The sequence below is a fragment of the Acomys russatus genome, chromosome 10, assembly GCF_903995435.1.
Source record: "Acomys russatus chromosome 10, mAcoRus1.1, whole genome shotgun sequence".
Lineage (NCBI taxonomy): Eukaryota > Metazoa > Chordata > Mammalia > Rodentia > Muridae > Acomys > Acomys russatus.
In genome coordinates, this window is record NC_067146.1 from 11,972,004 (window position 1) to 11,998,116 (window position 26,113).

The 26,113-nt window shown below is 49.1% G+C and overlaps 1 pseudogene; it reads right to left on the reverse strand.

Moving 5' to 3' along the window:
* Nucleotides 1–850: 850 nt before the first annotated feature.
* Nucleotides 851–17,552, reverse strand: LOC127194878 (centrin-2-like; annotated as a pseudogene).
* Nucleotides 17,553–26,113: the final 8,561 nt, after the last annotated feature.

Genomic DNA, 26,113 nt, shown 5'->3' on the forward strand with positions numbered 1-26,113 from the left:
CAGGCCTGTAATCCCAGCACTTGGGAGGCAGAGGCAGGGGGATCTCTGTGAGTTCAAGGCCGGCCTGGTCTAGAAAGTGAGTCCAGGACAGCCAAGACTACACAGAAAAACCCTGTCTCAAAAAATAAAATATAATATAATATAATTAAAAAATAAAAAAAAAAAAAGTATGAACATAGTGATAACTTTGTGTAAAGGTAAAACAATAATATAATAATAATAATAATAATCTGCATTGGTGAAATCATTTGAATTTATTCTACAGAGGGTATGCTACAGACATAGCCTCAATTTTTGTTCTGTTTTGGTTTTTTTATTTCATTTCTAGGAATTGAACCCAGGGTGTATCTGACGTCGTACCACCGAGCTACACCCCAGCCTCCAATACAGCAGTTTCTTGTATTAAAGTGAGTCAATATCTACTGGTACCCCTAGGATATGTGTCACGTGTTCCTTTTCATTGCTCAACTCAGGCCCATGAATCTGGATTATGTTCGCTGTGACATTTATCTTTATCGATATCAGCCCTTACTTAAACCAAGTTTGTTTTAGAGCATACTGAAGGCATTTATAGTCTAGTTTCCAGTGGGACAAAAGGGCTGTGTCACTTGGTTTTCTCAAACTAATATATTCTTCAAGCTGCTATCTGAATGGCAAGGAGATAAATGCACAGTGGCCTTTTCTCAACTTGGTTCTGAGGTAGAAAATCTCTTCTCCAGAGGCCAGGCAGCCTTCGGTCCTTTTCTTCACTGCAGTCTCCTTAGGGAGCACGTTCTTCCCACAGATGCACTTATCACTTCTGAGCCTGATTTCCAAATCCAGTCTGTATTCCATCTCTGCTGAGCTGTAGTTACGCACCTGGGAGCCCGCCAGCCCTCTGCAGCCAGGTGTCTGGAGACTCTGCGTCTGCAGCGCCATCCACATCTCCTAAACCACCGAGGTCTTTTAACAGCCCTTCCTCGCCCATGCTTACAACGCTGGTGACTTTGATTCCTTGAGCTCCCTGTGTCCCCAGTCCAGTCCTTTTTTAGCAGTGTCTCCTGCAGCTGTCCCTTTCCGTTTCAGCCACCACTCCTCTCTGTTACGCCCTTATCACCTCACACAGGGCTGCTGTAACGGCCTAATTAATCTCAGAGCCTTGTAATTGTTGCCATGCTCCCAGACTTTCCAATCCATCCTGCACATTCTCTTCCAATTTATCTTCCAGAAACACCTGTTTGGTCGATTCATTCCCTTGATAAATTCCTTAGCCTGACATTTAAAGCCCTCCACAATCTGGCCCCAGCTGGGCCTTCTGCACCCAAATTTTTGGTTCTAGCCAGTGCAGCCTGCTCCCTGCTACGTCTCTGCTCATCCACTGTACTCTCTGGGAATGTTCCAGTTACACGGTCCTTCCTCCGTGAAACACACTGATTAAACCTGCTGCCTGGTTCTAACCATGCCAGCGAGCCAGTATTTTTCTCTAGAAAATGAGATCCGTGTCCTTTGGCAATCAGCCTTCCTACCATCAGACTTGGAAATGGCTGTGCAGCTCTTCTTCACATAAGGATTGAGGGTGACTAGTTTGGGCCAGGGATACTGCTGTTTACAGACACCTGCTCAGGATTGAGATGCCCTCCAGGAAAGGCGGGCCAATCAGGCACACTGGATTTCCTAGTGCAGAAGTGTCACATAGTACTGGTGGGAAAATAAGCTGTTTAGTAATATCCCAGGGCTGATTCCATGTGCTCTGTAGGCCTTCCTCAGCAACCTAGGGTGTAGCCACAGTGCCACTTTGTCCCAGAGAAGACAGAGCAGTGAAGACCGAGCAGAGGCTGGCTGGCCTACTCTGGACTGTGTCAAAGGCTTTGAATATTAGCAGGCTCTTTGGAAGGAAGGCTTCTGGACAGGATGTCTTCTTGTCTGACCACCTAGGATCAGGCCCAGTGACATTGCCACGGGTCACTGAGTAGCTTCCCACCAGGTCTGTAGGATGGTTACATATCAGGCCTGAACTGCATCTCAGTAATAACAGTAATTGCATTTCTTTCTTTATTTTTCTTTATCTCTTTCTATTTTTTTTTCTTTCTGTTTTAATTAAGAAAGGTTTCACCAGGCGTAGTGGCACATCCCAGAACTCAGGAGGCAGAGGCAGGCGGATCAGGCCAGCCTGGTCTACAAAGTGAGTCCAGAACAGCCAGGGCTACACAGAGAAACCAAAAAATAAAAAATAAAAATGCCACAGCAAGCATTCATTGAGTTTTAGAAAAGTAAAGTGTACTCAAGTGTAACAAAAACCAGAGCCATTTCAGAGCAGCCACTGCTTGTGGTGACATGCATACATGGACATCTAAGAAGCCATTGTGTGTTTGTGTGGGAACTCATGAGCAGTGTGAAGTAATGGGACACAGAGTGTGTGCAGTCACACTTCAGACCCTTTCCCCACTCTGAGCTCTTGCTCTGCCCTATTGAGTTAGTCAGCAAGTAAATGTACAAAGAACTCGATGTCAAAGGACACTTCCAAAAGTCAACAGGTTCAAGATCACAGCTAAAGTTACCCCAGAGGAGGAGAGGGGGTCTATCAAAAGCTGTACTTCACAAAATGGCAGGCACTAAATCTAGTCACATGTGCCTGCAGTAGAAAAAGAAACCCTGATCTTGGGGTCTAGAAAGATGGCTCAGAAGTTAAGAGCACTGTTCTTCCAAAGGTCTTGAGTTCAAGTCCCAGCAACCTCATGGTGGCTCACAACCATCTATAATGGGATCTCGTGCCCTCTTCTGGTGTATAGGCATGCATGAGGGCAGAATACTGTATTAAAAAATAAATCTTTTTTTTAAAAAAGGAAGGAAAAAAAACCACTGATCTTAACAGAGGCTGGTTGTCTTCGTGCTAGGCAGGACTTGCTCATCGGCCTCCATCTCCACCAGCTTGTCACTTCCTGTAGCTCATCATCAGTCAAGTTCTCTCCTAATTTCTGGGCCACGCGCTTCAGATTTTTTAATAATATTTTCCCAGTTTTTGGTTTTTCGAGACAGGGTTTCTCTGTGTAGCCTTGGCTGTCCTGGACTCACTTTGTAGACCAGGCTGGCCTCGAACTCAAAGCGATCTGCCTGCCTCTGCCTCCCAAGTGCTAGGATTAAAGGCGTGCGCCACCACGCCTGGCTTTCCCAGTTTCTTTATCATCAAAGAGCTTGAAAGCTTTCAGGATTTTGTTTTGTTTTGTTTTGTTTTTCGAGACAAGAGTTTCTCTGTGTAGCCTTGTCCTGGACTCACTCTGTAGATCAAGCTGGCCTTGAACTCACAGTGCTCTGCCTGCCTCTGCCTCCCGAGTGCTGGGATTAAAGGTGTGAGCTACCACGCCTGGCTCCAGGATTTCTTTTGGGGTGTCTTTCTCGGACATTTTGAGTCATCACTGTCAGAAAGTCACTAAAGTTCATTTTTGCTGTCCCTTCTTCATCAATTTCACATATCGTTTTCTTGGTGTCTTGTCTCCCGGGCTCGAGCCCAGGGACCTCACTGCCAGCTTTAGCTCCTTGATGCCTATGGTTGCAGTTCCACCAGCATCAGACATCAAAGATCCCCTGTTTCTGCTCTTCCTCGGGCTCAGGGCTCGTCCTTTTTCTCTGGCCACTGGACACCATGTTTGTCTTCTTAAAATTAGAGGCAAATTCTAAAGATCTGCTTAATAAATTGAGAAATAAGGTTTGCTGGAAGACCAATTAATCTTTCCATGAACCTCTTTTTTTTTTTTTCTTTTGGTTTTCAAGACAGGATTTCTCCTAAACTCGCTCTATAGACCAGGCTGGCCTCAAATCACAGAGATCTGCCTGCCTCTTTCTCCCAGGTGCTGAGATTAAAGGTGTGCACCACCACAGCCTGGCTCCCTCTACCTTGTCTTTAAAAACAAAACAAAAACAAAAACCCTATTAGCCTCACAGTGGTAGCACAGGCCTTTAATCCCAGGACTCTGGAGGCAGAGGCAGGCAGATCACTGTGAATTCGAGGACAGCCAAGGCTACACAGAGAAACCCTGTTTCGGGCGGGGGGGGGGGGGGGGGGGGGGGGGGGGCGGAACCTATTGATTTTAGAAGCCAGGAAATCCTTTATTCTTCATTCTGAAGGGAGGCTAGTTGAGAAACCAATTGTGGGTATATAGATGACCAACTGTCTGTGAATTCGGGAATCTCAGTTCTAGAAACGTACTCAAGACATTTACTTGTCGTGCTGGTTCCCATGAACTCTGCTCCTCCAATTAATTATACCTAAATGTGGCCAAATATAAAGCTACTATGATAAATAGTATGCCAGTACAAAGTGATAACCAGTCCATTTGGCACCTGCGTGCCTTCTCTGGGAAGATCCAAGCATCCTCTGAAAGTCCTTTGCAGTACAGTAAACCTCCTAGCACCATGCATGAACTTTAGCTGGGTGGCAGAAGCCAGGAGGCCTTGTTTGACTGAGGTCAGGGTCTGGGGGAAGCAACAAAATGGGCATCCTATGGTTTTCAGAAAAAGAGCAGAGGTTTGAGAGGCGGCGGGGATGGGGGGGATGAGGGGGAAAGTGGTAATTGTATTTCTTTCCACCCTATGTGACTGGAGGCTTGTGATGGGTTCCATGGAGTCAGGAAGAGGAGGCCCAGGCAAGATGGGCATGGCCCAAGTGCACCAACAAGGACAGCACTGACCCCAGAGATACTTCCTAGCAGCCCATGTGACAATAAGCCCATGCATTGCCGTGGAGGAAGTTTAAAGATAGAAGTTAAGCCAACAGGGTGCCAGATGCCTTTAATCCCAGCGCTAGGGAGGCAGCTTGCACCCAGCCTGTTCCACATAGCAAATTCCAGAACAACCAGGGCTGTATTGAAAGACCCAGCCTCAATAAATGTTAAGTCCTACCCCCAAAACAAAGTGAATATTTATTTATTTACCTACCTTTATTTTATGTGCATTGGTGTTCTGCCTGCATGTATATTCATGTGAGAATCAGATGTTGGAGTTACAGAAAGTTGGGAGCTGTCATATGGGTACTGGGATTTGAACCCAGGTCCTTTGGAAGAGCAGTCAGTGCCTCTAACTACTGAGCCACCTCTCCAGCCCCCAAAGTGAATATTCTAAAATCAGTCTGGTTTCAAAGAGCTGCTTGCCAGAATGGACTGATACTGTACAGGCAAAGCAATGCTGTTTAGTTTTGGGGGTTTGTTGGTTGGTTGGTTTTTGTTTCGTTTTAAGCATTATGTAGTTCTATAACTCCTATGAACTCCTGAAATGTTCCCGCCTCAATGGGGCTAGGATCACAGACCTATATCACTGTACCTGGCTTCACGTGGGATACCTGATTGTAAGGTGACAGACAGGAAGGGCTAAAAGTGAAGATGCTGACAATGCTTTTAGTAAAGAAATAGACTGTAGAGTCTGTCAGAGTGCCAGAATCCAGTCAGCACCAGCTCTCTTGGCATTGGAAATTCTTGTTTTGGGATCACTGGATGCATGTCTTCAGTGGCCTCAGCAATTCACAATCCACCTCAACTGCACAGCCCAGCCACATCTGCCCTCTATGTCCCTTCCACACCCAACCTTGGCTGTTCCTACACACACACACACACACACACACACACACCAATTCACTTCTAAACTACAAGGGAAAAATCACAAGCTGTGTCCCACAGGGGAAAGCTCAAAGGGGCCAGCCTGCTCTGGTGGGGACAGCAACCAGGCGTGACTCAAATGAATAGCTCCAGAACAGTTCTGATGGTTTTGGCTCAAGTATAGGCACCAGTTTACTGCACTCTAGCTGCAAAGAAAGGCCCCCCGTGTGTCTTAGAGGAGGGGTATTAGCCAGACCACCCCGAGGCTGGACATGCCCTGCTAGCAAGGGAGAGACCTGCAGAAGTCTTGCACACCTGGTGGCTGGAGAAGTGCTTGCAAGGTTTCCATCATGAGCGGACCATCCTGTGTTCAGGGTGCTGTTCTGCACCAGTTCTTTGATGAACTTTTTTTTTTTTTTTTTTTTTTTTTTTTTTTTTTTTTTGATGCTGTTTTAGAAATCCCTGGAGTGAAGGACTGTAAAGTAGTGGTTGGATCCATCTGTGTTGAGTGGCTTGGATCAAATTTGGAGGAGAAACCACATCCTAATGTGATAGTTCAATGGACACTAACACCATATGTTTGTGTAGCCAGAGCAACTCTCGTTTTCTTGAACTGCTTGCTGTGTCTGAGGACAGTGTTACAGACTTCGTCACATCTGTTTCCCTCACCACTCACTCACTGACTGACTCACTGCCAGTACGTTTTAAAATCAGTAAGGGGATGGTGAGATGGCTCACTGGTAAAGGTGCCTGCCACCAAGCCCGACAAAGTCCAGGTCAACGAGGCAGAAGGAAAGAACTAACTCACACAAATTGTCCTCTGGCTTCCGCGTGTGCACCATAGCGTGTGTCCCCACATATACACATGAGTAAGTGTAATTTTTAAAAATTGTCAATGTAAGCGTCTGCAGGTGCCTGTTTTCAGGACCCTCCTGGCAGGCACTGCCTGAGCAAATGGGAGAAAGCAGGCCTCCCATAGACGCTGCGGTTCTCGAGGTCTGAAAAGCAAACGTGTGTGCGGTGCGCAATAAATATTTGCCGAGTTAATAACTGGACTACATAAGCAGAGTTCACTGAGTTTCCTGTGCTGGAATTTGCAGTGAATACATCTTCTGTGCTGAAGACCACAGAGGGCTGACTCCACAGTGGGCAGGGTGGCAGAGGAAAACAAGGAGCTGGCAGTTGGCTAAGTCCAGGTCTGTAGAAGGAAAGGCTGGAGGGCTCCACTCTGCACTCCTATCCCCCACCCCTACCCTATCAGTGGCTGCTATGAAAATGGATTCGGTAGGAGAAGGTCTGCAGATGGCTGTGAAGAACACACCATCTGGAGCTATATCTGCCATAGCCACGCCATCTCACACAGCATCTCAGTCAGTGCCAGATCAGGGTAGATGCAAAGAGGCTGGGGAGCGCTCTTCTCTGGTCCCAGTGTGTCATGGCCATGTGCCCTGAATGAGTTTCCCCTAAGGATGCCTAGCTAAACTAGAGTCTGACCTAGGAGAGTCATGAAAGAGACACCCTTCACTGGCTTGGTTGGTTGGTTGGTTGGTTGGTTCTTCAAGACAGGGTTTCTCTGTATAGCCTTGGCTATCCTGGACTCACTCTGTAGACCAGGCCGGCCCCAAACTCAGCGATCCACCTGCCTCTGTGCCACCACATCTGGCCTCTCACTGGCATTTTAAAAGTGACATATCTGTGTGATATGTGTGTGTGCTCACACCAAAGTGCATATGAAGACGTCAGAGCACAGCTTTCTGAGATGGCCTCTTTGATGAAGAAACTAAGCCCAGTGTGGCCTGGTCAAAATCTCTGTTTGAGTTTTGGTTTAATTTTTAGAGGCAGGATTTCCTGACTGCCCTAGACTCATTTTGTAGACCGGCTGTCTTTGAACTCACAGTGATCCGCCTACCTCTGCCTTCCAAGTACTAGGATTAAAGTACCCAGTTCATTTTGTTTTTTCAAGTCTGGGTTTGGCCAGGTGTGGTGGCGCACGCCTTTAGTCCCAGCACTTGGGAGACAGAGGCAGGCAAATCACTGTGAGTTGGAGGCCAGCCTGGTCTACAAAGTGAGTCTAGGATAGCCACAGCTAATACAGAGAAACCCTGTCTTGAAAAACCAACAAAAACAAAAATAAATCAAGTCTGGCTTTGTCTGTGTAGTCCCGGCTGTTCCAGAACTTAATCTGTAGCCCAGGCTAGCCTCAAACTCAGAGATCTGCCTGCCTCTGCCTGACCTTGTCATAGCCTTACAAATGCACAGTCTAGTTCCATTTTTTTCAACAAATGTACACACACAGAGTGCCAACTATAGACCCTGCTAAAGCACTGTGAGTAACAATAAAATGATTACCACTCAAGGAGTGAAGTGTAGATGTAAAGAAAGATCTGTAAAAAACCTGCCCCTGAAAAGTATGCCACACTCCTCTGCAGCTGCTGGCTGGGCAGCCAGTACAAAAGTGCACCTGCACGTGCAGTCCAGTCAATCCAGCTGAGGAAGAAATCACCCCAAACACTGGCTGGTTGGCATGTCTCCCAGTGTCAGCGGTAGCTCCTTTCTATTCCACAGTATCTGGCCTTGGAAGAGAAGGAACGTAAAGGTTGTGCACTTGGGGTCACAACCGTTACAAGGGCTGTAACAGGTTTTTTTTTTTTTTGGTTTTTCGAGACAGGGTTTCTCTGTGTAGCCTTGGCCATCCTGGACTCACTTTGTAGACCAGGCTGGCCTCGAACTCACAGCGATCCGCCTGCCTCTGCCTCCCCAGTGCTGGGATTAAAGGCGTGCGCCACCACACCCGGCTATAAGGGCTGTAACAGGAGGAACGTTAGCACAGTGCCCGCACCCAGCCTCCATGTGCCACCTGGTCTTCCTCATAGCATGGTGGCTGAAATTCAGAGACAGCTGCCCTGAGAGAAGGAGGTGAGGGACACAGCAGCATTTCTTCTGCTGTTTCTGCCCAGGAAGCTACAGTAAGCCTGAAGGGGAGGAGCCCAGCCCTCTAGCACTTGGTCGAGGAATGTCCCACATTACATGTGGCTAACCTTGAAGATAGATTTTATTCACCAAACACATAGGCACATGAGCATCTGTGTGGCCATCATTAGAAAATACAATCTGCTATAATATGCCATGCCAAAAATGATTCATTGATAGCAGGGAAATTTATTCTAAAAATATAATCAGCAGGGAAAAAAATAGTTCTATCTAACAGTATTCATTGTGTGGGTTCATTTTGTTACTTACTTTTGAATTATTTTTGCAGTACCAGGAATCCAATGCGGGTGTGCACGTGCCAGACAGCAGCCTAGCAGTAAGCCACAGCTCCTGTGTCCTGCCACACCTTCTTAAAATTTGAGAGCCTTGCTAAATTAACACAACCTGACCTGAGACTCACAATTTTCCTGCTCCACCCTCTCAAGTCCCTGGGATTCTAGACCTGTGCCTCCAGTCCTAGCCACAGTATACGATTCGTGCTAAGACCGTAACGAAGACTGAGGTACTCTCTTTCCCTCATTGGCGTCACTATTCAAACCCATCCTAGCATTCAGGGAGGAGTCAGAGAGTTACAGCAGGTCAGCTTGGGTCTCCCTGAGAGATGTCAGTGCATACAGAATGACCTGCTAGTGCCTCTACAACTTTGAAAAGCCTATAGGATGATGACGTGCGAGACAGAAGTGACTGTAATTGTGGAAAACTATGCCTATAATAGGAGAAAATATACAACTTTAAACTAATTGGCCCAAGTAGGAATATGGAGGGGTTTGGGTCTTCATTTTTAAGTGCTTTTCAGAAGTATATTACTTTTTTGCTTGTTTGTTTATTTGTTTGTTTTTTGAGACAGGGTTTTTCTGTGTAGCCTTGGCTGTCCTGGACTCGCTTTGTAGACCAGGCTGGTCTTGAACTCACAGCGATCCTCCTGCCTCTGCCTACAGAGTGCTGGGATTAAAGGTGTGCACCACCATGCCCAGCAGAAGTATATTACTTAAAAAAAAAAAAAAAGATTTATTATTTGTTCACTATTCTGCCCATATGAGTGCCTGCACTCTAAAAGAGGGCACCAGATCTCATTATAGGTGGTTGTGAGTCACCATGTGGTTGCTGGGAATTGAACTCAGGACTTTTGGAAGAACAGTGCTCTTAACCTCTGAGCCATCTCTCCAGCCCTGGTATATTACTTTTTTTTTTTTTTTTAAGAATCTGTTTTATTGCCGGGCGTGGTGGCGCACGCCTTTAATCCCAGCACTCTGTAGGCAGAGGCAGGCGGATCGCTGTGAGTTCAAGGCCAGCCTGGTCTACAAAGTGAGTCCAGGATGGCCAAGGCTACACAGAGAAACCTCATCTTGGAAAGGAAAAAAAAAAAAAAAGAATTTGTTTTATTTATTTTATTTTATTTTTTGTTAGCTGGGCATGGTGGGGCATGGCCATAATCCCAGAACTCAGGAGGCAGAAGCAGGCAGATCTCTGTGAGTTCGAGGCCAGCCTGGTCTACAAAGCGAGTCCAGGACAACCAAGGCTACACAGAGAAACCCTGTTTCAAAAAACCAAAAGAAAAAAAATTGTTTTGTTTTTCAAGAAAGTTTTTCTGTGTAGGCCTGGCTGTCTTGGAACTTGCTCTGTAGACCAGGCTGGCCTCAAATTCAGAGATCTACCTGCCTCTGTCTCCCAAATGCTGGGATTAAAAGTATGTGCCACCATGCACAGATTTAGAATTTTTTATGGGATGTCTTTGGAAACTCTATTTTATTATAAAGTTGTTTATATACTTAGAAGTCTATTGTTTGAAGACGCATACTTAAAAAAATGATATATTTGTTTCATAAGCATCTTTCTGTAATCTGTTATAAAGTTAAAATTAAGCATAGAGAATGAGGGCTGGAGAGATGGCTCAGTGGTTAAGAGCCCAGGTTAAGGACCTGGGTTCAATTCCCAGCACCCACATGGCAGCTCGCAACTGTCTGTAACTCCAAAATCTGATACTCTCACACAGACATACATGCAGGCAAACAGCAATGCACAGAAAATAAAAACATAAATTATTTTTTAAAATACAGAGAATGTATTAACAATATTTAACCAAAACCGGTCTATCATTTTTGATACTTCTATTTTTATAAGAAGAAAGAGAAATTTAAAGACAGGTAGTAGTTCTTAGATTTTATTCACAAAAAGTTATTCGTAGCAGAGTTTCTAAAATGATAGTCTGTTTTGTTTCGTTTTGTTTTTTCAAGACAGAGTTTCTCTGTGTAGCCGTTTGGTTGGCCTGAACTCACAGAGATCCACCTGCCTCTGCCTCCCTGAATGTTGGGATTAAAGGCGTGCACCACCACACCTGGCTGTCAGGTGGTTGTTAAAGTCTTGATGGAGGCAGTTATTTCCACACACGTCCTATTGACCACTACTCCATCACATGGACATATCTAGGTGCAAGACAGTCTGAGGAATATTTCTGTTTTCATGGCCATGCCATGGCCAGCTACTGGCCCTCACACTGTGAAGGGATAGATACCAGATGGCATAGTCTGCCACTAAGGGGTATGTCTGAATGTGTCCACAGAGCTCTGATGGTGCCTGGTTTTCAGGGATGGTGAGTTCTGTGGATGCAAGATCAGTCAGGCCCCATTCTCACCGAGCACTGTTCTACGAAGCTCACTCTGCCTTCCTCAGGCACTGGAAATAAGGAAATGGCCAATGCCTCTGTCATCCAGAGGTCAATTTGTTTTTTAGTAAAACCACTGCAGATATGTCCATAGTGTTTGCTAATGACCAATGCTCTAAGTATTCTGAGTCACATCAGCTATGTAATGTACAGGACTTGGAGCAACATTTTAAAAGTGGGGCTCCTTGTAGAATTTCAAGTCAGCCACAGTGGAGCATTAAACCATTCGGAGCCCCTCCCAAGGGCAGGGTCCCATATGCCTGCTCAAGTGGCAGGCATGCGAAACCAAACTCTACTTGTCCTAAGACAGCCTCTGTTCATACTTATGAAAGAACACACACAGCTGGACGCAGTGATGCACACCTGTAATCCCAGCACTCCGAGAGGCAGAAACAAGTAGATCTCTAAGTTCAAGGCCAACCTGATCTATAAATTGAGTCCAGGACAGCCAGGGCTACACAGAGAAACCCTGTCTTGAAAAATCAAAAAGAACGAAAAAAAGGAAGGAAGGAAGGGAAAAAGAGAACACACATCATAGCGTTGGCTTTTTTCACTGCTTTAGCTTTTAGTTGAGAAATTTCCCCATCTTGTTATGGCTCAGAAAAGCTTAGAAGTGGCTAGAGAGCAAGGCGATTAACTGCCTCACTTGGCAGAATCCCAGAGGGAGTGGAGTGCCCTTGTTGGGCACTGGCATCCGAGGCCTATCTACCAGAAGTCAGCCATGTCACTTTCTCTTTCCCTTCCCTCCCCCTGGCTGGCTCCATGGTACCCACTGCAGGCTTATCTAATACTCCCAGGACCTCCCATTGCCAACTTGGGTTAGACTGCTCTGGCCTGCCCATCCTTGTCTCCCTCAAGAGGAATCCTGGGAAGGACTCATCCCTGAGGGAACTGGATAGAACAATGCAAACAAGAGCATCAGGTGACAAGCTGTCCACGGAGGTTGCACAGAAGGGGCAGATGAATGTGCCAGGGGAGCTGGGGACAGGCGAGTAAGGTGTCAGATGGGCACGCTTTCCTCCAGGGGCGGGCAGGCTGTGCAAGAAGCCAGGCAGAGGACAGGGCAATGATTAGCAAGTGGGAGAACGAGTCATGTATCCAGTCCCCTGGGCAGCTGCATGCGCAGCAGGCCCTCCTGGGTAGGACTCCATGCCAGGCTGCGCAGCTGGCAGAGGGAAAGGGGCCAGAGCTCCTGCGGGGCCTCTCGAGGATGGGCTAGGAGTCTGGCTTCTAATGACCACCTGCTCCTGGCCTGGGTCCAGAGCTGCCTACTATCTCTGCCTCTGGGTACAGTGTGCTCCCTGTGTCTTCTGAGCAGGCCCCAACTTAGGGAGCTTTACTTCACCCCAGTGCCCGTCCACCCTCCCACTTTTCACCCTACACTACAACAAGACCTGTAGTTTCCAGAGACCTTTAAGCTGTGAGGAAAACGGAGGTTGACAGGGCCTGGCTCCCTCACAGGACTACCTTCTCTGGGGATCTCCTGAGGAGGACAAAGCCCAGAGCCAGCTGCTACCCTGTGGAGAATGGGCAGACACCAGGTAGCCCCTCAACCTGAAGTGCAAAGGTTCTCTTCTGACTGGCCCTGAGGCATTCCGACTCTGTTGCTCTGGTGAGGGAGACCCAGAAGCAGCTGTGATGGCCAGTAGCTCATGACATGGGGCATGACAGGCAGAAGAACCCTAACTACCTTGGCTCCAGAGCAAGGAGTTGGGGTGAGATGGCACGGAAGACTCACTGTGACCCCTTGACCGTGCTTTTCAGAGCTGGCTCTTCTCTCTTCCTTCCTCACAAGGAATTTGGACAGGCGTTCCACTGAGCTCTGGAGAGCCCTGAAAGCAGTGACAGGGACAAGGGGCAGTATAGAGGCTTATAGTTGCGCGCGTGTGTGTGTGTTGTTGTTGTTGTTATTGTTGTTGTAGACAGGGTGTAGCCTTGGCTGTCCTGGACTCACTTTGTAGACCAGGCTGGCCCCAAACTCACAGAAATCCTCCTGCCTCTGCCTCCATTAAAGGAGTGAGCCACTATGGCTGGCTACACCCAGTTGTTTGTTTCTTGTGGGGCCTGGGGAATCAAACTTAGGTCCTTGTGTGTACTTTACTGACTGCACCATCTCCCTGACCCCTGAGCTACTCTTTGGATGCAAGTGGCTACTCTGGCCTTACAATCTAAGTGTAGCCTGTGTAGCCACACAGAGGGGCCAGAGAGGTGCCCTTTGGTGACACTAAGTTTGTTCTTGTCCTCCCAGAGCAGCTGGGGTAGGGAGGAGAGGAGCCAGGTACTCAGGAAAGAGTGTGTGTGTGTGTGTGTGTGTGTGTGTGTGTGTGTGTGTGTGTGTGTGCGCGTGCACGCGTGCGCATGCACGCGCATGCATCTCTATCCTATCTGGCCCCAGAAAAGGGAAGAGCCACTGTGGTCTTGGTCAGGCCCCCTGCCCTGCCGCCGAACCAGTGTAGGAGGAAGAATATGGCTGCTTCAGTGTCCCTCCTGGCCTGTGAGTCAGCCAGTAGATTTATTGAATGCTGAAGCTGCCCAGGGCCTGGCTGCGTCACCTCTGGCTCATCGCTGCTTCCCTGCATCCATCTTCTCCGTCTGAAAATGAGATCAATAACTCTCAGCGCTGAGGTAGGAGGAGGAGCAGTAACAACAGGGCTGCTGGTGACTAAACAGCCCGAGGGAGGCAAACATGGAGTGAGCCCCCGTCAGGCCCCCTTCCTACTCGATAACTCACTGAAGGGATGGCAATCATGGTGGTCTCGAGTCACAGATCCTAAGATTCACGCCCAGGCCAGGGCTAAATCAGCTCCTGGTACACTTTGCTTATGTGGGTGCAGTGAATTTGCACGTGTGGTGGGAAGCTGTGCATGTTATATGTAGTGTGTTTCTCTATTGCAGTGGCTGGGGAGGGGGTGGGTTGAGTGTGTGTGTGTGTGTGTGTGTGTGTGTATGCGCACCTCTATCCTATCTGGCCCCAGAAAAGGAAAGAGCCACTGCAGTCTTGGGAAAGCAATATAGGAGGCTTGTGAGGCATGCTATGAGATATGTGTGGGTTTTGGGGATGGAATAAGGTGTGTGTGGTTTGTAAAGGTAGTATGAAATATGTGTGGCTTGTGGGGTGTGTGGTGTGTGTGTAGTTTGTAAGGGGTGTGGCACGTTACATATGTGGTTTGTGGAGGTGGGTGGGTTTGGGGGTTGAGGTAATGTGGCATGAGGGCAGTGTAGTGTGGCCTGGCTGCTGCTCCTGTGGATGGTACCTTACATGGAGTGGCTACTGTGGGTTTGGGAGAGCTCTGGTTACAGTTCTCAAGGGCACCCGGCAGCTCCACCTACAGAGCAGTCAGCTACAGACCTATGGGCACGTAGCTCGGGGCCCACTCTGGAGCACCTCTAGTGTGAGCGTACCCCCCCCCATCCCCCCACCCCCCCCCCCCCCGCAGCACTTTACCACAAGATCCCAGGTAACATCAGCACATTCAGGCCTAAGCCACGTGGTGGCCACAGCCAGCTGAGCTCATACCCGACAGTGGAGGTTCCTGCTTCCTGGGGTACACTTGCAGGGTGGGGCCCATCTTCCACAGCAGTAAACATCTCCTTAAGTCACTGCCATCTTCACTTGCTAACACTCTCGGATCGGTACTGTGTCCTCTGATTAGCCCACTTCTCTGTCCTTCAAAGCCTGTGGTTAGGTGTGTACATCCTTCAGTGTGCTTCGTTATTCTTGGCTGTTTTGTGGGGAGATCGTTCCCCAAACACTTTAACAATTCACAATAGCAGACACTTGGCTTTTTGTCTTCTTTTCTTTCTTGGCTTCTAGTGTCCTGTGTGGTTCTGTTGTTGTTTTTGTTCTGGTGCCAGAGATCAAAGCCAGGACCTCATGCAGGCTAAGTATGCTGAGCCATATCCCCAGCCACTAATGCAGTTTGCCGTATGTGCAGCCTGTGTTAAGCCGCTCGCTGAAAGAAAATGGTGACATCACAGAAGGCCTGGAGAAACTCTAAGAGCCTAGCAGGCACTGATAGAATTAGGGGGTGTCTCTTCCACAGCCTACATGCCTACAGCTGCCAACTAGCACCACCCACAAAAGGGGTGACCAGCCTGGGGTGGACTGTCATTGCTAATTATGAAATTTCACAGGGTGCCTCTGGGCAGATCAGAGTGAAGGGGGTGTGGCTGGCCAACTACAGGTAGCTGTGTGGGCAGAACACCCATCCAGACATCTTCAAGGTGTTCGTAGGGCACTAGAGAGCCTGGCTATGTAACCTATGCTCAGTAGCGGCCCTCCTCAGCCTCTCCCTGCTGTTTCTTCTTCCAGCCCTGCAGAAGTGAAGGCATCAGTCTGTCAGGGAAGGGCCCCAGTGCTGTACCTCGTCTGGGGTCCCTATGTAGCAGGGCTTTGGAAGGGCCACAAGTCTTCAAAGCCAAACAAGGCCCTGGATGACTTTGGTGTGGGTGTGTGTGGGCTTCAGGTTTTAATAAGTAGACTAATAGATCCCAAAACAGGATCAGTGACTCTAACAAGGAAGCCACCGCTGTCTCGTACCATAATCTTGCCAGAGCAGACAGGAAATGGATGGCACTACCTAGGCCTGCCAAGGGAAGAGTGAGCCACAACACCCTGTTGGGATTCAAGGGTACAAAAAGTTACTTCCCATAAAAATTAAGCCCTAGAATAGATATCTAAAATATCTCTGGATGATAGCATGGTGGTCCATGTCTGTAATCGCAGAAATGGGGAGGTTGAGAGGAAGATCAGTCAGTCAACGTTGCCTTGGGCAACAAAGTGAGATTCTGTCTCAAAAACAAGCAGTGGGGCCTGGAGAGATGACTCAGCGGTTAAGAGCACTGTCTGCTCTTCCAGAGGTCCTGAGTTCAATTCCCAGCAACCACATGGTGGCTCACAACCATCTATAATGTGATCTGATTCATACTGTATACATAATAAATCTTTTTAAAAAACAAACAAACAGTGGGGGGAGGAAGAAGGAAGGAGGAGAGAGAAAAGGAGGAAGAGGAGGAGAAGGAGGAGAAAGAAGAAGAAGAATTAGCTTCTCAAATCCTACTCTCTACCTCTGAAAGAAGAGGAAGGAGGAAGAGGAGGAGGAGGAGGAGGAGGAGGAGGAGGAGGAGAGGAGGAGGAAGAAGAAGAAGAAGAAGAAGACGAAAGAAGAGCGAAGAAGAAGAAGAAGAAGAAGAAGAAGAAGAAGAAGAAGAAGAAGAAGAAGAAGAAGAAGAAGAAGAAGAAGAATTAGCTTCTCAAATTCTATTCTCTACCTCTGATCCAGCTCCCTCTTTTCCTATTCTGGGTCCAAAGGTCTAGCATTGACTCTTCAAGAAGGGCCACCTCAGCAGGCTCCCCCCTGGAAACACGTGGAAGTCCAAAAGCAAGAACATTAGTAGACATGAAGTTTGTCTTGTTCTCATCCTATAGGACTTGGGACTCTCTTTCCAGGACCCACCTTGCTCTCCAGAGGAAAGCCAAGAGCTTCATCCTGTGAAGGGACGATGGGCAGAGACAGCCCCCCAGCAGGCACCACCCAGTGGGGCAGTCAAGGAGAGCTTTGGTGGTACCTAGAGGCCTTAACTTTTTCTAGGGGTCATGGAAAGGGAGCCCAGGTGCCTAGACCTGGGAGAGCAACCCTGCTGGGGGCATAGGCAGCTCCCCACTCAATGGGATGGACGACCTCTGCCTTACTTGGTGTGTCCTCAAGAAAGAGTAGCAAAGAAATGGTGGGGGGGGGGGGCACGGACACTCAGGAGGTGCCTCAGAAAAGCGCTGCAAGGAAACGGCCTGCACCCTTCTTCCACAGTGAGCTGTAGAGGAAGAAGCCACTGTTGAAACTCAGCCTCCCCACCTAAGAGTTCTCAGTGGCTCTGAGCCCCTTGATAATGTGCCCTCACATGGCTGCCTCCTCAGACTCCTCAGAGGCTGGGTAAGTACACCCTGCAGTTGGCTGGATGCACCATCAGTGCCCTTCCTCTGGTTGTTGGTGTTTTCCCAAGGAGCACTGCAGGCTACACTGGCTGGGGAGGCCAGTCTGAGGTGTGAAGACGGGGTTCCAGGGAAGAGCATGCTCCCTGAAGGACTGCTCTGGAGGCTACCTAGGGCTTGAGGTACCTTGTGCTTGGGGCTTGTCACCTTCAGGGGTGCTGTAGGTAACACCTCAGTGGGGGGGGGGGCAGGGAAGATGGGGATGACACTGCTTGGTAGATGACAGTACTGAGAGCATACATAGCCTTGCCCTGACACATGCAGCTGAGTCAGAGCAGGGTGGTACAGGCACTGTATCTTAGAACACTCACAGGAGCGGGCTGCAATTCACACCTGGATATTCCATCACGGCAACCTGTCAACACTCAGATGTGGCTCGGTGGAACACATTTTCCAGGTGTCACAAGGCAATTCAACACATGGCCGGTCTCAGCAGGTGAAAACAAGCATGCAGAAGCCATAGCCGAAGGCTGTCCCCAAGACTTGGAACTCTGTCTAACGTTCAGTAGTTTGTTTGAAACAGGGTCTTGCTATGTAGCCCAGGTTGGCCTTGAGCTCACGGTGAAGTCCAAGCTGCCTTTGAACTCATGATCCTTCTGCTTTCACCCCCCAAGTGCTAAAATGAGTGTGCCACCTCCTTCACCCCCACCCCCCAAGTGCTAAGATGGCAGGTATGTGCCATCTCTTTCACCCCCCAACCCCCCCCAAGTGCTAAGATGACAGTGTGCCACCTCTTTCACCCCCCCAAGTACTAAGATGACAGGTATGTGCCACCTTTTTCACCCCCCCACCCCCCAAGTGCTAAGATGACAGGTATGTGTCACCTCCTTCACCCCCTACCCCCCCAAGTGCTAAGATGACAGGTATGTGCCACCTCCTTCACTCCCTATCCCCCCCAAGTGCTAAGATGACAGGTATGTGCCACCTCCTTCACCCCCTATCCCCCCCAAGTGCTAAGATGACAGGTATGTGCCACCTCCTTCACTCCCTACCCCCCTCAAGTGCTAAGATGACAGGTATGTGTCACATCCTTCACCCCCTATACCCCCCCAAGTGCTAAGATGACAGGTGTGTGTCACCTCCTTCACCCCCTACTCCCCCCAAGTGCTAAGATGACAGGTGTGTGTCAACTCTTTCACCCCATACCCCCCCAAGTGCTACGATGACAGATATGTGCCACCTCTTTCACCCCCCACCTCCCCCAAGTGCTAAGATGACAGTCATGTGTCACCTCCTTCACCCCCTATCCCCCACCTCCCCCAAGTGCTAAGATGACAGGTATGTGCCACCTCCTTCACCCCCTACCCCCCCCAAGTGCTAAGATGACAGGTATGTGTCACCCTCCTTCACCTCCCACCCCTCAAGTGCTAAGAAGACAGGTATGTGTCACCTCCTTCACCCCCCACCTCCCCCAAGTACTAAGATGGCAGGTATGTGTCACCTCTTTCACGCCCCCCCCCCCACCAAGTGCTAAGATGGCAGGTACATGCCACCTCACCACACTTCATTTTCTTATCTTATCTCTAAGCCAGTGTGCTCCATACCGCCTCTCTTCCGAGGTAATTTTAGCAGGAATTCTCTCCAGAGCTATTGCCCCAAACATACTTACATCTGACACGGCCATTTGTATTCTTTCTGGAGTCCTTTTTGCATTGCTGACTTCAAGAGAGCTAATTAATTATTTTAGACACCACTATTAAATCGACACAGTGATTAATCTGATAATCCTTTTTATGAAATTACCTCTGAAATGCTAACTTTTCATCTTTTGGAACTCACTGTGTAAATTACTTGGAAGATTACATTGTACCAGCTTTTGGCTCCGTAAATCTTAATGGCAGTGTTTTGCCAAAAGCAATAAAAGCTGTCCTGAATTTATCAGGTCAATCAGAGAAGAGGCAGGCAGGCAGGAAATTGAAGGTGACTCACACTGCAAGTTTTGGGGTTGGGGGGGAGGCAGTTGAATGAAGAAACTGTTGGAACTTGCCACTGTGGTTACATGCAACCAAGGATGTCAGTAGCTACAAGAAGCAGAGGGGCGTGCAAAGCCCCTGTTGCAGCTGTCATATATAATTCTTGCCTCCTCTCCCCACCCCCAGCATCTCCCAGTGCACAGGCTGGGTCTCACTCCACATACTACCTGAGTTCCAAGCTGCAGAGAGGGCCGACCAATGGTTAAGGATGCTGCACGGCCCTCAATATCCCTAGGTACAAGGCAGAGGCAGGGAGCACACTTGGGCTGCTGTCTTCCACTCTGCTTACCCAAGGGGCATGAAGGGAGATGGAAAGATGACAAGGCCTGGGGCTGGAGAGACCACTCAGTGGTTAAGAGAACCACCTGCTTTTTCAGAGGTCCCGAGTTCAATTCCCAGCAATCACATAGTAGCTCACAACCATCTATACTGTGATCTGATGCCCTCTTCTGCAGATAAAGCACTCATATACCATAATCTTATTTAAAAAAAAAAAAAGCTGGGCATAGTGGCACACATCTTTAATCTCAGCACTTGGGAGGCAGAGGCAGGTGAATCACTGTGAGTTTGAGGCCAGCCTGGTCTACAAAGAGAGTCCAGGACAGCTAAGGCTACACAGAGAAATCCTGCCTTGAACACAAAAAACAAAACAAACAAAAGGACAAAGCCTATGGAGGGGTCAGGGCAAAGCTTTGGGAGTCTCTCTGGTTTTGGCTTCCTCGTTGAGATGACATTTGAACAGAGGACTGGAAATGGAGGACGGAGGCACATAAACACAGGAGGAAGAGCAGTGCAGGTAGTGAGCCACCAGTGCCATGCCCTAGCACAGACTGTCCAAGGAGCAGCATGGAGGAGGCCGTGGCTTGTCTAAAGCCTGCACTGTGGGCAGGTAGCCATGGAACCCCCCCCCCCGGGGGGGGCATGGAAAGAGCTGAGCCGTGGCCTTTCCCAGTGTCTGACAAGGAATACATGGTGGTCTGTTGCCTTGTTCTAGGCTGAAAGGCAGTTCACATGCTTCCACCGGCTCAAAGGTGGGGGTGGGGTGGGTGGAGTTTCAAGGCTTGGAAGCCCCACTGCCAGGATTCACTGTGTGGCCTGGGGAAATTAAGGCACCTCACACCGTGGAGCATCTGCCTAGGCCCCACGGAAAGAGTTTCTGAGGAAGCGAGGAGGACTTAAGTTGTCCTCTAGAGAGTGACAGTACAATCCTCATTCTTCAGGAGGTGGTGACCCACAACCCATCATCCGTGCTGGAGTCGCTTTGTAGACCAGGCTGGCCTTGAACTCACAGCGATCCACCTGCCTCTGCCTCCTGAGTGCTGGGATTAAAGGTGTGCACCACCATGCCCGGTTTATTATGATGCCACATTGAGGAGCTGGGCAGGTCTGCAGGTGGAGCCTTCTTCTCAGGGCAGGAGTGTCCTCTTAGCTCGTTCATCATGGAACTGGGTGGGGACCTCTTTCAGGCAGCACTAGCCTTTGGGCCTGGGTCTCATCCCTAGTGTCTGCCTCTTGACGGAGGAGGCTTTTTTTTTAATAGGCCGGCAAGGTGTGAGGGTCTTGGCAGGTGCTCTGAACGCTCTGGTACCTGTGTGATATTCCCTGCGTTGATGGTGGCATTCCGAGTGTGACTCCAATCCCTGGAGTGCATCTACGTCTCCAGGTCCCTGCTCCATCTGCCACTTCACTTGAGGGTGTCAGGCTCCTCATTGCCCCTGTTCCAGGCCCACAGGGCCTTCCAGAACAACCCCCACCGTGAATGTGGCTAGGGTCCTTCCTCTCTGTTGCTTTTCCAGTGAGGCCTCTTTTTCCCCCTAAAGCCATACAAGCACTTCCGAGAGAGCCATATCGACCGCCCTCTAGGTTACCATGGAAACAGAGCTTTTTTCCTCCCTCCTGTTTACCTTGGTCAGGGACTGCGGCAGAAAGCAGCCTGTCGCTGAAGGAGAAGGGAGGGCGGGGGAGAGCGGGCGGGAGAATCAGCTCGCCTTAAACCAGATCATACCGGTTCAGAGTGGCTCTCCCCCGCAGCCCTGGGCCCCTCGGCCGCACAGCACTGCAGTACTACACGGGGGCTGTGGAGGGGGGGGTGGATCCTCACCCTGTGAAGCTTTAATGGAGAAGATCCTAGCCCCATGTCCTATTCCATGTGCATCTTCTGTCACTCAAGGCCAGTGCTCGGCATCGGGTATCCTCTGGGGGTGCAGCCTCAGGTGGCTGCTTGCTCCTCAGGTTGTCATTATGCAAGTGTACTCCACCCCAGGATAGAGAGATGGGAGCTGCCGGCCCAGCACTTGGGAGGCAGAGGCAGGCGGATGTTGTGAGTTCAAGGCCAGCCTGGTCTACAAAGCGAGTCCAGGACAGCCAAGGCTACACAGAGAAACCCTATGTGAGAGAGATGGGAGCTGAAGGCCAGCCCTTGCTTTGTGTACTGAGTGGCCTCACCCTGTGTACTGTACCAAGAGGGTCCTTGTTGTGGGCCTCGCTTCGAACTTAAAATTGCCCAACTGTCTTAGAGCCTGAACCCCGATTATATATCAGCACCTCCTTAGCACTACCTCGCCTCCCTCTCTTTTCACGGTTCTTCCTCCAGTTCTTATGGCTTCTGTCGCCTGCTTCCTCCCCTTCCAGAAGGGGAGTGGGTGCTAGCCGTAGAAAAATTTTTTAGCTCTCTGTGCTCCTCTGAGGCTTCCGCTAACCAGGTCCTCATACCTGGTTACTCTCCTCTAACTAGTTTGCTGGGAAGAAGCCCTGCCTCTGGGTTTTATCTGCCTAAATTCAAGGCTGTTCTCCCCACCCCCGGACATCCCAGGCGGTAGCGTGCCCACTAGATGCAGTTAGGCAGTCAGCGGCGGGAGCTACCACCAGGCCCTGCGCAGCCGGCCTCGCTGCCCGCCAGGGGGCGGCAGAGAACCCACCCTGGTCGGCTTCTCGGCGAGGCACGAGGCCATCTTACTTTCGGAAAACCCTGACCTGGCTCCTCTGCGGCGGTGTGGAAACTGGGAGCTTTGCCAGGACAAGCGGCCGGGTGACGGCACCTGGGGGGCCATGCGCTCGCCTCTAGCGCAGCTTCCCGGCCCAGCCTCTGGCTTCACCCAGCTGCACGGCGACAACACAAGCCCCGCGCACCTGGGGAAGGGGCCCTTCCTTTAACTTGAGTTCTTGAGCTGGCTAGGGTGACGCAGGAAGGGTGACAGAAGGGTGAGAGCTCTTGCCAGTGAGACCCTTCCTCTAGCTTTGGGAGAGCTGGTAACTCCCTTGGCAACCACACTTTGGCCTGTCCTCCTGTCAAGGATAAGATCTTCAAGCTTATGTTCCAATACAATGTTTTTGTTTGCTTTCCGGTTTTGTTTTGTTCTGAGCAGCTCTCTAGCTGGCCTGGAACTCAACTCGCTCTGTAGACCAGGCTGGCTTCAAGATCCGAGATCTACCTGCCTAGGCTCCCCAGGCCCTCAAATGCTGGGATGAAAAGCACACGCGCACCACACAAATTAACTAAGCAGAAAGTATACAGAGAAATGCTGAGCTGGTGCGGCAGATATAGTTCTGCCACCCCGGAGGGGAAAAAGTCGGACCCCTGGTATGCAGGCATCTGTGAGCACGCCCCATATTCAACACTCCTAAGGGTCCCTCCCATATGCGTAGCAGGCAGTTCAGGGTGAGCAAGAAGCACGTGGCTGACATTTTGATCCCTAATCTGAGTTTGCTTGCTGGCGGGTGGAGTTCCGGCAGTAAAGAAGGCCCTGGGACACCTGGCTAGAATTAAATCCAAGGGGGTGGAGGACATTTTGGATACTGGTAAATTTTATATTTAATAACTAAGGTATACGATAATAAAATAATATGCCAGGCAGCAGATATTAGATTATATGAGGTTTATTAAGTGAGCATGGGGAGAGAAGGAAAGGGGCGGGGGAGGGGTACCCCAGACCCCAGAGAGAGACAGAGAGAGAGACAAAGGCAGAGGAAGAGAGAAAGAGGTAAGAGAGAGAGGGGCGAGGTAGGTCTGTTCTTTTATATACTGGGCAGGGCCACCCCCCATGGCAGGTAGGCAATGACATCACAGAATCCTAACAGTAAAGACAAGAGCCTTCTCAGGTCCAGACTCTTGGTAGCTTTAGCCAAAAAGGTTCAAAAAAGGTAAACTGATCTGCCTGCCTGTTCTTAGGTGACACACATTAACACCTGCTGTATCTCACAGATGCAATTGCTGTGAAGGCCCTGGTTTGGTGTAGGGTACCAAAATAGTAAGTGGCCCAGTGTGCAGCTGTCTCTGTCCTCCCTTCACTCGTCCTGAGCTGTGCTGAGAGTAGGCCCTTCTGTATGTGCAGCTATGGTGTCAGAACCTTGGCGGAACAGGATGGCGAATCTGCAGTCTCCTGGGCATGTAAGAGCCTTCCACCTCACTTCAGCTGACTAAGCAGATTTTTAAAAAATGTTGTATGATAATAATAATCTTTTTTGATATTATGAAGGGACAAGATAGTGAGGAATAAGCTTTGGGCAACACAATGAAACCACACACTTAGAACAACACATTGTAGGGTTTGTTTGTTTGTTTGTTTTGTTTTTTGTCTTTTCTCTGTGTAGCCTTGGCTGTCCTAGACTCACTTTGTAGACCAGGCTGGCCTCAAACTCACAGAGATCCACCTGCTCCTGCCTCTGCCTCCCGAGTGCTGGGATTAAAGGCATGCACCACCACTCCTGGATAACAGGTTGTTTTTTAAAAACACACCTTCTTCCCCTTCACTTTGCCTCCTTAAGGACTGACTCTTAAAGATTCTCAAATGCCAGTCAGGCTGCATCTGACCCAGTGAGGAACTTAACAGCTATACCTTCTCAAACTACAGACTTAGCAAGAAAAGATATATTCAAACTATCCAGAAAAACAAGTTGTTTTTTATTTTTCATTTCTTGTGTTTTAAGAGAAAGGTTTCTCTGTGTCCCGGAACTCACTCTGTAGACCATGCTGGCCTTGAACTCACAGAAATCGGCCTGCCTCTGCCTCCTGATTAAAGGAGTGCACCACCATGCCCAGCGGTTTTTGTTTTTTAAGGAGGGAGATGTTGGGAATCCTGTCTAGGGTGTCAGCTTGTCAGGTCCCCTACCACCTTGCTATATTGCAGCCTCCATTATAGTCTCAGTGCTACAGGACTAAGCAGTTTAGGCTCTGATTGTCTGTTTGTCCTTTTCATATCTAATTAAAATGTTACTTAGTGATGACCCCAACCTGAGACCTCCGGGGAGCAGCACTGACTAACAGCCATGCACTAGCACTGTTAGCCATCAGTCTAATAAGCCCTTTGCAGCCATGTAAGCCTCACGATGGTAGCAGGAGACACTAGGGAAAGTGACACTAAAGCCCAAGGGAGGGAAGGGACGAGCCTGTGCCATCAGACTGTCATCCTCAGATCCTGGGAAGAGGGCGACAAGCAATGCTCAATTATAAAGGAACAAGTAAGAGTGGGCAGCTGTGAGACAGGAGTACCCGAAGCCCTTAAACCAGCTGACATAAACTGAGATTTGTTAAAATAACCTATCTACCAGAACTGAGTTTGGGGCATTTTTTTTTTTTTTTCTGAATGATTATTGTGTGTGTGCAGAAGATAACCCTCAGAGGTGTGTATCTCCTTCTCCCTTTATGTGTGTTTTGAAGACCAAACTTGGGTGGCCACTTGTGTAGCAAGGCTTTTTCCTACTGAGCATCTTGCTAGGCCTGAATGGTTTAGAATCCAGTGGCTTATACATTAGCTCTGCAGCTGGCTTTGTACTTCCTACCCCGCTTACAGCACCTCCTTCTATGTCCAAGCCTGTATCCCACACGTGAGCACCCCACAAGTATGGCACTCACCTAGTCTATATAGCTGACACCTAACACAGTGGGACCAACCATTTGAGTATCAGATTAAGGGTCAGTGACCACTCTAGGCCAGTTACAGAGTTGTACAGCCTCACCAAAGGCTAGATTTCCAACGTCCCTTTTATCCAGTCTACTTCCTGTGATGCATAAACCAAGGCCCAAGGAAAGTAAGCTATATAGAGGAGGCATGTTTCTGACAGAGGCAACAGGGACCCCTCATCTTTCTAAAACTGCTAATCTGTGGCTGGAGCCATGTGTGGCTATTTATACTTAGATATTTAAATCAAGTTCAGATTCAGCTTCTCTGTCACAGTGGTCACTGTTGGAGTGCCCAATAGCCACATGTGGCTAATGCCCGCCACCCTAGAGGACAGGGCAGGTAGAGAACATGTCCTTCACTGCAGTATGCAGTATGCAGTGGCCCAGATTAACCACATTAGGCAACACAGTGGCGCCGTTCAGCTCTTAATAGCTCTGTAACAGTTTGATAAACCATAGTCTTTTAAGTGTAACCAGAGGAACACAACCATGCCGAACAACTGAGATACTGTAACCCCTCCGCTCCCCCTAGGTCAAAATGGAGCAAGAAGCTGAACCCAGGAACCCTGTCAAAGGCAAGCAAAGAGTGTCGCAGGGGCTGAAGGCGGACTCTGCAGTCAAAAGCATGTACTGCTCTTGCAGAGTGAAGTCCCAGCAGGCCAGGTGCCGTATAACCAACCCCCTTGGAACTCCAGCTTGTGGGTTGTTTTTCATTTGTTTGGTTGGTTGGTTTGGTTTTGGTTTCTTGAGACAGCGTTTCTCTGTGTAGTCTTGGCTGTCCTGGACTCTAGACCAGGCTGGCCTTGGAACTCATAGCAATTTGCCTTCCTCTGCCTCTCTTAGTGCTGGGATTAAAGGTGTGTGTCGCCACACCTACTTTTTTGTTTCTGTTTCTGTTTTGTTTTTGAGACACAGTGTCTATGTAGCCCTGACTGTCCTGGAACTTACTATGTAGAACAGGCTGGCCTCAAACTCAAGAGATCTGCATGACTTTGTCTCTAGAGTGCTGAGGTTAAAGGTGTGTGCTACCATGCC